The sequence below is a fragment of the Myodes glareolus genome, chromosome X, assembly GCF_982192425.1.
Source record: "Myodes glareolus chromosome X, mMyoGla1.1, whole genome shotgun sequence".
Lineage (NCBI taxonomy): Eukaryota > Metazoa > Chordata > Mammalia > Rodentia > Cricetidae > Myodes > Myodes glareolus.
Window position 1 is genome coordinate 54,813,993 of NC_142053.1, and position 9,787 is coordinate 54,823,779.

Sequence of the window (9,787 nt, forward strand, 5' to 3'; positions counted from 1 at the left end):
TCAACCAGACAGGAAGTAGAGGTGGAGTAATGAGAATAGGATAAGGCTAGGGAGGAGAAAGGTTCCTCAGCCATTCCTGTACAGACCACCGAAGAGGCAGCATGTAACTTGCCCAGCAGAGAAAGGTACGGAGCCATTATGGCTAACATAGATGAGAATAATGGGTTAATATAAGTTATAAGAGTTAACAAGAAGCCTGACCTAATGAGCCAATCAGTTTATAACCTTATGGAGTCCTGTGTGTGATTTTCTTTGTTGCTTGCCAGCTGTTGGGGTACTGGGAGGGACAGAAACCCCAACAAGCCGGCCCTCATGCTACAACCCTGGGAGAGGTAGTGTAGATCCCACAAGGTGCTTCTGGAACATGATGTTCAGTGTCCTCTACAGTAATTTCCTGCTGCCTCTGCTGACCTTTGGAATAGTGCACAGCCACCAAGAAGGGACCAGTGAGCTCCCAATTTCAAACATGCGCATGTGCGCACGTGTGTGTGTGTGTGTTCATGTGAGTGCTTGTGTATTGTCTTCTTGTGTAGTATAATTGCCAAACATCTAAAGATTAATGTGGTGTGTGTGTGTGTGTGTGTAGTATTTCATGTATTTACTACTAGTAACTGTCATATTTTGATACCAACAAAGTTTTTATTTGTTTGTTTTTCATTACAGGGTTTCTCCGTGTAGTCCTGGCTGTCCTGGAACTCCCTTTGTAGACTAGGCTGGCTTCAAACTCATAGAGATCCACATATCTCTGCCTCCTGAGTTCTGGAATTAAAAGCCTACACCACCACCGTCCAGCACCAGCAAAGTTTTAGAGATAAAATAGCTCCTTGTCAACAGCAGGTAACTTTATAGCTTCAGGGAATGTGTCTGGAGAAGTTCTGTGTGTGAGGAGGAAAAAGAAAATAAAAGTGGATCGAAAAGAAAAGAAATGGATCATTAAATCTCATTTACCATTCTTTATACAGATGTCATTACCTGCTGACTTAAGGACAGCAATGCCCAACAGAATTTTCTGTTGTAATGGGATGTTCTATTGCTCTGCTGTCCCATAACCTGGCCCCTAGACACATGGACTATTGGGCACCTGCATGAATCTAATAAGCTTTTCTCATGGAGAAAGATGGCTGTCTTCGTAAGGGTTTCTATTCATGTGCTAAAACACCATGACCAAAATCGCCTGGGCAGGAAAGGTTTATTTCATCTTGCAGCTTAGTCCATCATCCAGAGAAGTCAGGGCAGGAACTCAAGGTAGGAACTGATGTGGAAGCCATGGAGGAGTGCTGTTTATTGGCTTGTTCATCTTGGTTTTCTCGGCCTACTTTCATATACCATCCAGGACCTCCAGCCAAAGGGATGACATGGCCTGCAGTGATCTGGACTCATGCACATCAATCATTAATCAAAAAGGTGCACTACACTTCTCTTAGCTAGGCTTCTGCCCGAAAGGTAGAGGGTCGCCCCACCCTTCCCTTTTTTCCATGACATGCACCTGACCCCGATCTCTGCAACCTTCTACATGACATCCCCATGTAAAACACAGTCTGCCCAGGTGGTTGTGGTGCATAACTTTAACCCCAGCACTTGGGAGGCAGAGGTAGGAGGACATCTGTAAATTCAAGGCCAGCCTGGTCTACAAAGTGAGTTCCAGGACAGCCAGGCCTGTTGCACAGTGAGACCCTGTCTCAAAAACAACAATAAAACCACAGTATGTCTCCAAGGCACCGAAGACAAGGCATAGGTGGCCAGTGACCTAACACATTCCGTGGCCTTGGCTGTTTCTCTCTTGGGCATTTTTCACCACTTGGTGGTACTCTATAGCAAAGGCCCTGTCTATAATCTCCCTCCAACAGTCCCTCAAGTCTCCTGGTTCCTACCACTCTGTTCTTGAACTGATTTCAGCACTGTCTCTCCAGGAGCCAGCGAGGCCCTGCCCTGAGGTCAGATTTCCACAACCTGACTAACCTGTCTAAGGGACAGCTGTCCCCTAAAGGAGGGTTTGCACTCAGCTCTGCAAGCTATTAGTACTGTACAGGTCATGGCAAGCAGACCATCCTGCCCCTGAGGATACCCTGTGCAGAGGAGAACTAAGGTTACTGGACAGATGGATCCTGGATTACCTCAGCAGGCTCTGTCTTCAGAAAATTCCTTAAATGGAAAAGGAGTTGGTGTGGAAGACACTTGAAAGACAACTGTCACTTGGGAAGGAAAAGGTCACAAGCTAAGGGACACAGGCAAGTTGCTGTGCAACACTTAACTAGAGCACCCCCAAAGGAGCTTAGTCTTGGTGACACCCCGACCTAACCCAGAATGACTAGCACAAGTCATGGCCAACAACTGTCAGGTAGTAAGACCACACGAAGCCACTATACTTATAGTTTGTTGCTGTAGAAAGAACCAGGAACTGGGGGCGTGGAAGCCTCCCTCGTTTTCCATTTCCTCAAACAGCTTGTCTTCGTCACACGTCACACATCCACAGTGGGAGTCGAAGCCGCCCCATGGAGACTGGATTTCAGAGACCAGCCTGTCAGTGACCAGCAAGGGAAAGCGCTCCAGGTTGACCACAAGATTAAGACGGTCTGTGGCCTGTGTACCTAATGTGAGCTCAACATAGGCTCACTGGGAATTTTCTGGGCCAAGGTTTGAAGCTGATACCAACATGGGCAATCTCGAGGCAGGAGAATGATTTACAAAGTGTCATTCCTTTTAAAAGGAAATGTAGCGAAGGTGCCCAGAAGGTGGCTGCAGCTGAGGGCGTGTCCTGTCCGGACCTCAAAGATAGGCCAGCACAGATGCCTGGATGCCAACACTGGTTCAATTTTGTGGAGAATTGAATTCAGCAACAGAGACAAGGAGACGTAGTGAAATCCTGAGTTCCGGGACACAACACAGCAAGAGAAAGGGAGTGCCTTAGGCCTTGTCTTCAGGCACCTGGTTAAGAAGGGGAAATCTACTCCAATTGGCAGACGTAAAACTCGAAGAGAACAGGTCTCAGCTACCCCGCTAGTGCAGTAACGTAGTCATGCTGCTGAAAGAGCTAAGCGACTTGGCCGATGCTAGAAACCATCTCAAGAACGGTACGATTGTTTGTACCGCTCCGAGGGTGGAAACTTCCGCATATTCCCATCTCCAGAACACTGCAGTACGGTGTCAGTGGTTGGTAGACGGCTGCGTGAGACGGGCTTGGCTCTCGGAAACGACACTAGTACGAACTGGCTGAGAATTCCGTGCTGTAGGGAATGTGAGCTGTGATGTAGAGGGCAGTAGAGTCGGTCAGTCAGGGAGCCTGCCCTCTGAGTCTAGGGACATAACTGAAGGTTTCCAGTGTGTACCGTGTGCAGGAAACCAGGATCAAGAGTGGCGGATCCTACGATTCAAATGGCCCCACTCCCAACACAGAATGCCACAGTTCCATGCCCACAAAAGCCTCAAGAGTATCTGGGGGTCTGCAACTCTGCTTTGTGCTGTCCTTGGTTTGCACAGCCTAATAACCTCCCGAGAGAATCTCTGCCTGGTGCAACCCAGCTGAAAAGTTTAGCTAACTTTCGTCACCCTCCTTCATGCTGGATACTTGGCAAAGTTCTGAAACAGAAAGGATATGAATCTCCATGGCAAACCCTAAAAAGCCCCACAGTGAAGCCCTGCTCAGCATACGCCATGATCGTCTGCCTTCTTTTGCTTAGCTAGTCACCTTGGCTGGGGAAATCGTTTCTCCTTTTAAAAATATTATTTGTCTATGGTTTTTTCTTTTGTGTGTTTTATTTTTTAATCCTTTTCTGTCATTCTCCTGATTACTGAAGATGTTTTTGTATTTAAATCTTTTCTGTGGTGCTACAAGCCTCAGGTCCTCTGTGCATTGGATAGGCTCTCTGCTAATGAGGTATGCTACTAACTAGTCCAGTTGAGAGTAATTACGGCAAACTCCAGCCTCTATCCATTCCTGTTCAAACACTGCTTCAACTTAAAGAATAGGAGGACAAAACCCCTGAGTCATGGATCCTTCCACAGGCAGCGTCAACTATGAGGAACTCAGTTGCAATTCCAGAGCAGTATCAAAATGAAGCAGAAAGAAATTATGCAAGTTTTCTTTCTTTGTTTGTTAGTTTGTTCTGCTCAGTGATGCCCTAAATTCTTTTTAATAAAGGTTTTTATTAGCATATGTTAATTATATCTAATAATGATGAACTATGGGACATCTTACAACTCTCTCTCTCTCTCTCTCTCTCTCTCTCTCTTTTTCCTTCTTTCTTTCTGTTTTTCAAGATAGGGTTTCTCAGTGTCCCACGCTACCGTCTCGCCAGCAAGAACGACGCGGGACACTTAGGATTCTTCTGCAGTAAAGCTTTATGCGTCTTGAGAGGGAGTGCATAAGCTTACATGGCGGAGACCCAGAATGAGGGAAACCCAGCCCTTATAAAGGAAAACAGACCCTGCCCTGGACGTGTCATTCCTGGATTGGTCAACTGCTCCCAGTCCCAGGTGAAACCTTGGGAGTAGTGGAAAAATACCAACACGTGTGAGCTTTCTAGCTCACCTGGTGGTGCAGCGCCATCTATGGTGGAGAGTGTGATTGCGGCCTTCTACATCTCAGTGTAGCCTTGTCTTGGAACTCATTCTGTAGATCAGGCTGGCCTTGAACTCACAGAGATTCACCTGCTTCTGCCTCCCAAATGCTGGGATTCAAGGCATGTGCTACCACCACCCACCTTCACTTCACAATTTTAAAAACAAAAGCATTTTAAATTTTTAATCTTCAAAAAACTATTATTTTTCCAAAATCACTACGGTTTGCTTAAAAAAAAACTGGTGTGTATCTTCAAAGTGTTTTCCTTTAACAGAAATTTAGCTTTAAAGTATCTAAACACTAAAGGCCTTTTCAGAGTCAGAATCCAGCACAAGTCAAGGAAATCCATTCATACTTCATGCCCTTCTCCTGCAGAAGCCAGCATTGCTGCATTCCTGACATGTAGTAAAATCTGATCTAGTAGAGTAGCCCTCCCTTCCAGTGTGATCTCGAACTCGGTCACTTCTTATAGCACCACATTGACAAGCTCGTTCAATCCTAGAAGTGCACCAACAATTTTTTTTTATCACTCTTCATTGCAGTGTAGATTTTTTTTTTGAGCCTGTCCTGGAACTAGCTCTTATAGACCAGGCTGGCCTCCAACTCACAAAGATCTGCCTACCTCTCCCTCCTGAGTGTTGGGATTAAAGGCATGTGCCACCACACCCAGCTCTAGTATGAATTCTTGATCCTATACACGTGTCCACAAGCTCCAATGGCAGAAGCTGTGACAAGTTGAGTTAGTCACCATAGTCATTCCAGAAGCCCATGTCACAAATCTGAGTGTGATCCTTATACAGGGGCCGTGCCATTCTTTTCTGTATTGTTCCGATTTTAATATATGTGCTGTCAAAGCAAGCACACATTGTACAACATTTTTGTTTGTTTGAGACAGGTTCTCACTATGTAGCTCTGGCTGGCCTTGAACTCGCAGAGATCTGCTGTCCTGTGCATCTCCAGTGATGACATTAAAGATATGTGCCACCAAGCCTGGCTTAAATGACATAATTTTTGATTGCAGTATATTTGCATGGGTCTTTTCATTGGCTAAACCTGTATCCCATAAAACTGTGTTGTTGACACAGTTACAGAGTAGATGTAAGAAGGATTCAGGCTCCAGACTCCCAACTTTACACAAGAAATACTTGAATGTGTTTCTGTGTATAATCAGAAGACAAGAGCTCAAGGTCCTTCACAACTGATACATCCCATATCAGAAACTCTTTCAAATGTCAGTACCAATATCAATAGTGTCTTTGGAAACCTCTGTCACCTATTAGAGGTCACCACTTCTGTAACTGAAGTGCTCAGAGTGACGGCACCCCACAATACTGCTGCTTATGTTGTGCTTGCTTGATTATGAGAGTATCTCCATTCTTGCAAGACCTACATAGACAGTGGTCTTGCAGACTCCAGCATAGTGTACATTGTTCCCAAATCCCTATTCACGTCCAAAGATGCCATAGGAACTCACACTAGAATGCCCAGGTAGGAACAATCTCAGCATTACACAAAATACCAATACCTCAGGTACACTGTCTAGGGGAAAGCCGCTTATTAGGAAGTCCACCACATAAATTCGGTAGAAATAGCCCAACAGGTGTGCACATTTCAACACATAAGCACAAGAAATATGAAAAAGAAGGCAATATGAAAACTCCTAACATTTATACTTCTTTAGTAACAGACTCCAAAGGTATTGAAGAAGATGAAGTGCCTGATAAACGTTCCAAAAGAATGATAATTTAAAAACTAGCTGAAATCTGAGAAAATGCAGGTAAACAGATGAGTAAAATAAAGAAGATAATGAGGGATATGAGTGAGGAATTCAGCAGAGAAAGATAGTGACAGGAACAGACAGAACTCTTGGAAATAAAGAGCTCATTAAGTCACTTAATAACTTCATTTGAGGGGCTGGCAAGACAGCTCGGTAGCTAAAAGCACTTTCTGTGAATTCTGAAAACTGAGTTCAATTTTCAGAACTTTTGTAAGGATAAAAAAGTGGATCACCTCCACAGAGTTATTTTCTGATCTTTGCTTTCATATTCTGGTATGCACATACACCACACAATCATACCACACACACACACTTAAAACTTTAGTTGAGGGCTTGAGAGATTGTTCAGTGGGTAAGAACACTTATGGATCTTTCAGAGGACTTGGGTTCTGTTCCTAGTATTCACATGTTGGCTTACAACCATTCATAACTCCAATTCTAGGGGAGCCAATACTCTCTTCTGACTTCCTGCTGGCACCAGGAATTCTTATATGTAGGCAAAACACTTATAAATATATCATCTTTAAAAATGTATTTAAAAAAGTGTAGTGAATGATGCAAGAGAAGAGTGACAAGTTCCCTACAAAGGAACTACAACGGACTTCACGGGCAAAAGTTTTAAAGCCAGTAAATCATCGAGTGCTATATCTCAACCTCTGACAGAAAATAGATGTCAGTCAATATTACTACAACCAGAGCTGTGATCCTTTGAGATGGACGAAGAAATAAGGACTTTCCATGATTAGCACAAAGTAAAGCAGCACACAGCTAGCTAACCTAGTACGACAGGATTAGTTTAAAGAAGCACCACACTGAGAAGGTGGGGAGTCCACACAGAGGCACAGCACTCAAATGAATGCCTCTTACTAGAAGAGCAAACAAATGAGAAGTAGAAAGAATCAAGCCTTAGTAACTTAGCAAACCACTAAGATGAAGGGAGATTAGTTCATAATTGCTTAATTAAATCAATGTAAGACACCTTAAGTCTCAAATCAAAATTAAAAGAGGCAGCCTTGGGGCTGGAGAGATGGCTCAATGGTTAAGAGCACTGACTGCTCTTATAGAGGACCTGGATTCAGTTCCCAGCACCGACATGGAGGCTCACGATCATCTGTAACTCTAGTTTGAGGGGATCCTACACCCTCTTCTGACTTCTATTGACATGAGGAATGCATGCACACACAAACACATGGGATACATGGAGAAAACCACTTAAAGAGATAAAATAGTAAAAAAAATTGAATCCTTAAAATACATTGTGATATATTCTCAAAGAATTGGTTAAATAATATACATTAAAAATAAAAATAACAGCAAAAACAGACAACTACAATACCCCTGATATTTTAATGTAAATCCTGAAAGTTTGAAACTACTAGAGCAAAACGAAGGAACTTTGCAATGTAGACACAGGCAATGTTTTCAGAACAGGACTTCAATAGCTCAGGAAATACTGTCAAGAGTTGCCAAATGACAAACATAAAATTTAAAACCTTCTCAAAATGGATTAGTAGAGTGAGGTGATAGTCTTAAAATGGAAGAAAGTTTTGTCAGCTATTATCCAGAAGATAAAGGAGTTCAAGAGATTATATGTCAAAAGAACACAGCAACAACAATAAAACACAAATCAATAAATGGCAAATGAATTAAACAAATACTTTTTAAATAAAGACACAGAAATGGCCAATAAATACACGAAAAGAGTGCATCATCTTTACTTGCTAAGGCAATACAAATCAAAACTACATTGAGATTCCATTTCACCCTAGTGAGAATTCCTGTCAACAAGAGAAAGTACAAAATGGCCTACTCAGGGAGCTGAGATAGTAAGACTACAAGTTCAAAGCTTGTCTGAACTCCAGAGTGAGTTCAGTTCAGGCTTAGCAACTTAGTAAGACCATGTTTCAAAGCAGAAAGTAAAAAGAGGACTGGACAAGCAGCTACATGTATGATGACCTAAGTTCAATTCCCCTGTACTGCAATAACAAGAAAGTACAACATAAAGTCTCAGCTCCAAGATAGGCGGTGGTGATGCATGCCTTTAATCCCAGCACTTGGGAGACAGAGGTAGGTGAATCTTTATGAGTTCGAGGCCAGCCTAGTATATATACATAGTAAGTTCCAGGACAGCTAGGGCTGTTACACAGAGAAACCCTGTCTTGGGAAAAAGAAACTCAGCTATGCTGAGCAGAGGTAGAAGGACTGAATTCAAAGCCAGCCTTGGCTTCATAACAAATCTGAAGTACATTTGAGCTATATAGTTAGTGGGATCATGCCTCAAAAGTTAAAGAGAACAAAAACCAACACATGGTGGAAAGGATGTAGGGAAAAATGAACCCAAACCTTTATATTAATAGTCATTAGTATGGACACCATAGAAATAAGTATGTAGATCCATCAAAACTCAGGTCACTTTAATCTAGATTTCGCTGTATGTTCATGTTTACTGCTATTCCCAACGTCCAAGTGGCAAAATCAGCCCCTAAACAGATGAATGCACAAAGAACGTATAACACAATATGGAATTGTGTTTCTTCTCAAAAAGAACAAAATTACATCTTTCATATAAAAAATCATGGGGCTGGAGACATTATGATGTGCAAGACATAACTCAACCTAACAGGCAAGTGTCTCATGTTTAAGTGTTTATTTGAATATGTAGAATTTAGAGTGGAAAAAAGGTCATGGAAGGAAAAGGTCTAGGGTAGTGGCTCAGTGTTTGACATTTGCCTGGCATGTACAAAGTTCTGGTTCAATCTTTGGTACTGCAAAAAAGGGAGTTATTTAAAATATCTAGGATAGGCCTAGCAAGATGGCTCAGCAGGTATAAGTGCTTGCTGGCAAACCCAATGACCTGAATTTGATCTCAGAACCCACATGATGGAGCAAGAACACCAATTCTCAGAATGACTGCTATCAAGAAAACAAATGTTGCAGAGAAATCTTTTTATTCATTCTGGTGGGATATAAACTAGTTCACAGTCACTATAGAAACCAGTGAGGACTTTTCTCAAAACACTAAACACTGAAATATCTTACCATTCAAATATACCCCTCTTGGATATATACTTGAAAGACTAAGTCAACATGATACTTGGGTTTATTGTTGCATTATTCAAAACAGCCAGGAAACAGAATCAGCCTAGATGTCTATCAATAGATGAGTGAATAAAATGTGGTACATACAGATAATGGAATTTTATTTACTCATTATAAAATAAAATAAAATATATTTTTAATAAAAACGAGATCATGTAATAACAAAATGAAATCATGACATTTACAGGAAAATGAATGCAACTGGAGATCGTTATGTAAAGTGAAATCATTCAGAGTCAGACAAATACCAAACACCACATGTTTATATTTATGTACAGAACCTAGATTTAAGAGTGTATAAAGGGCTGGGAAAATGGCTTAGCAGTTAAGAACATTTGCAGAGGGCCTGGATT

General features: G+C 42.2%; 1 non-coding gene across 1 annotated transcript; it reads right to left on the bottom strand.

Annotated features, from left to right (window-relative positions):
- Nucleotides 1–5,313: 5,313 nt before the first annotated feature.
- Nucleotides 5,314–5,420, bottom strand: LOC125389522 (U6 spliceosomal RNA). Its single transcript, XR_007228472.1, has one exon. It is a non-coding gene; the product is annotated as a U6 spliceosomal RNA (small nuclear RNA).
- Between the last annotated feature and the right edge of the window lie 4,367 nt (nt 5,421–9,787).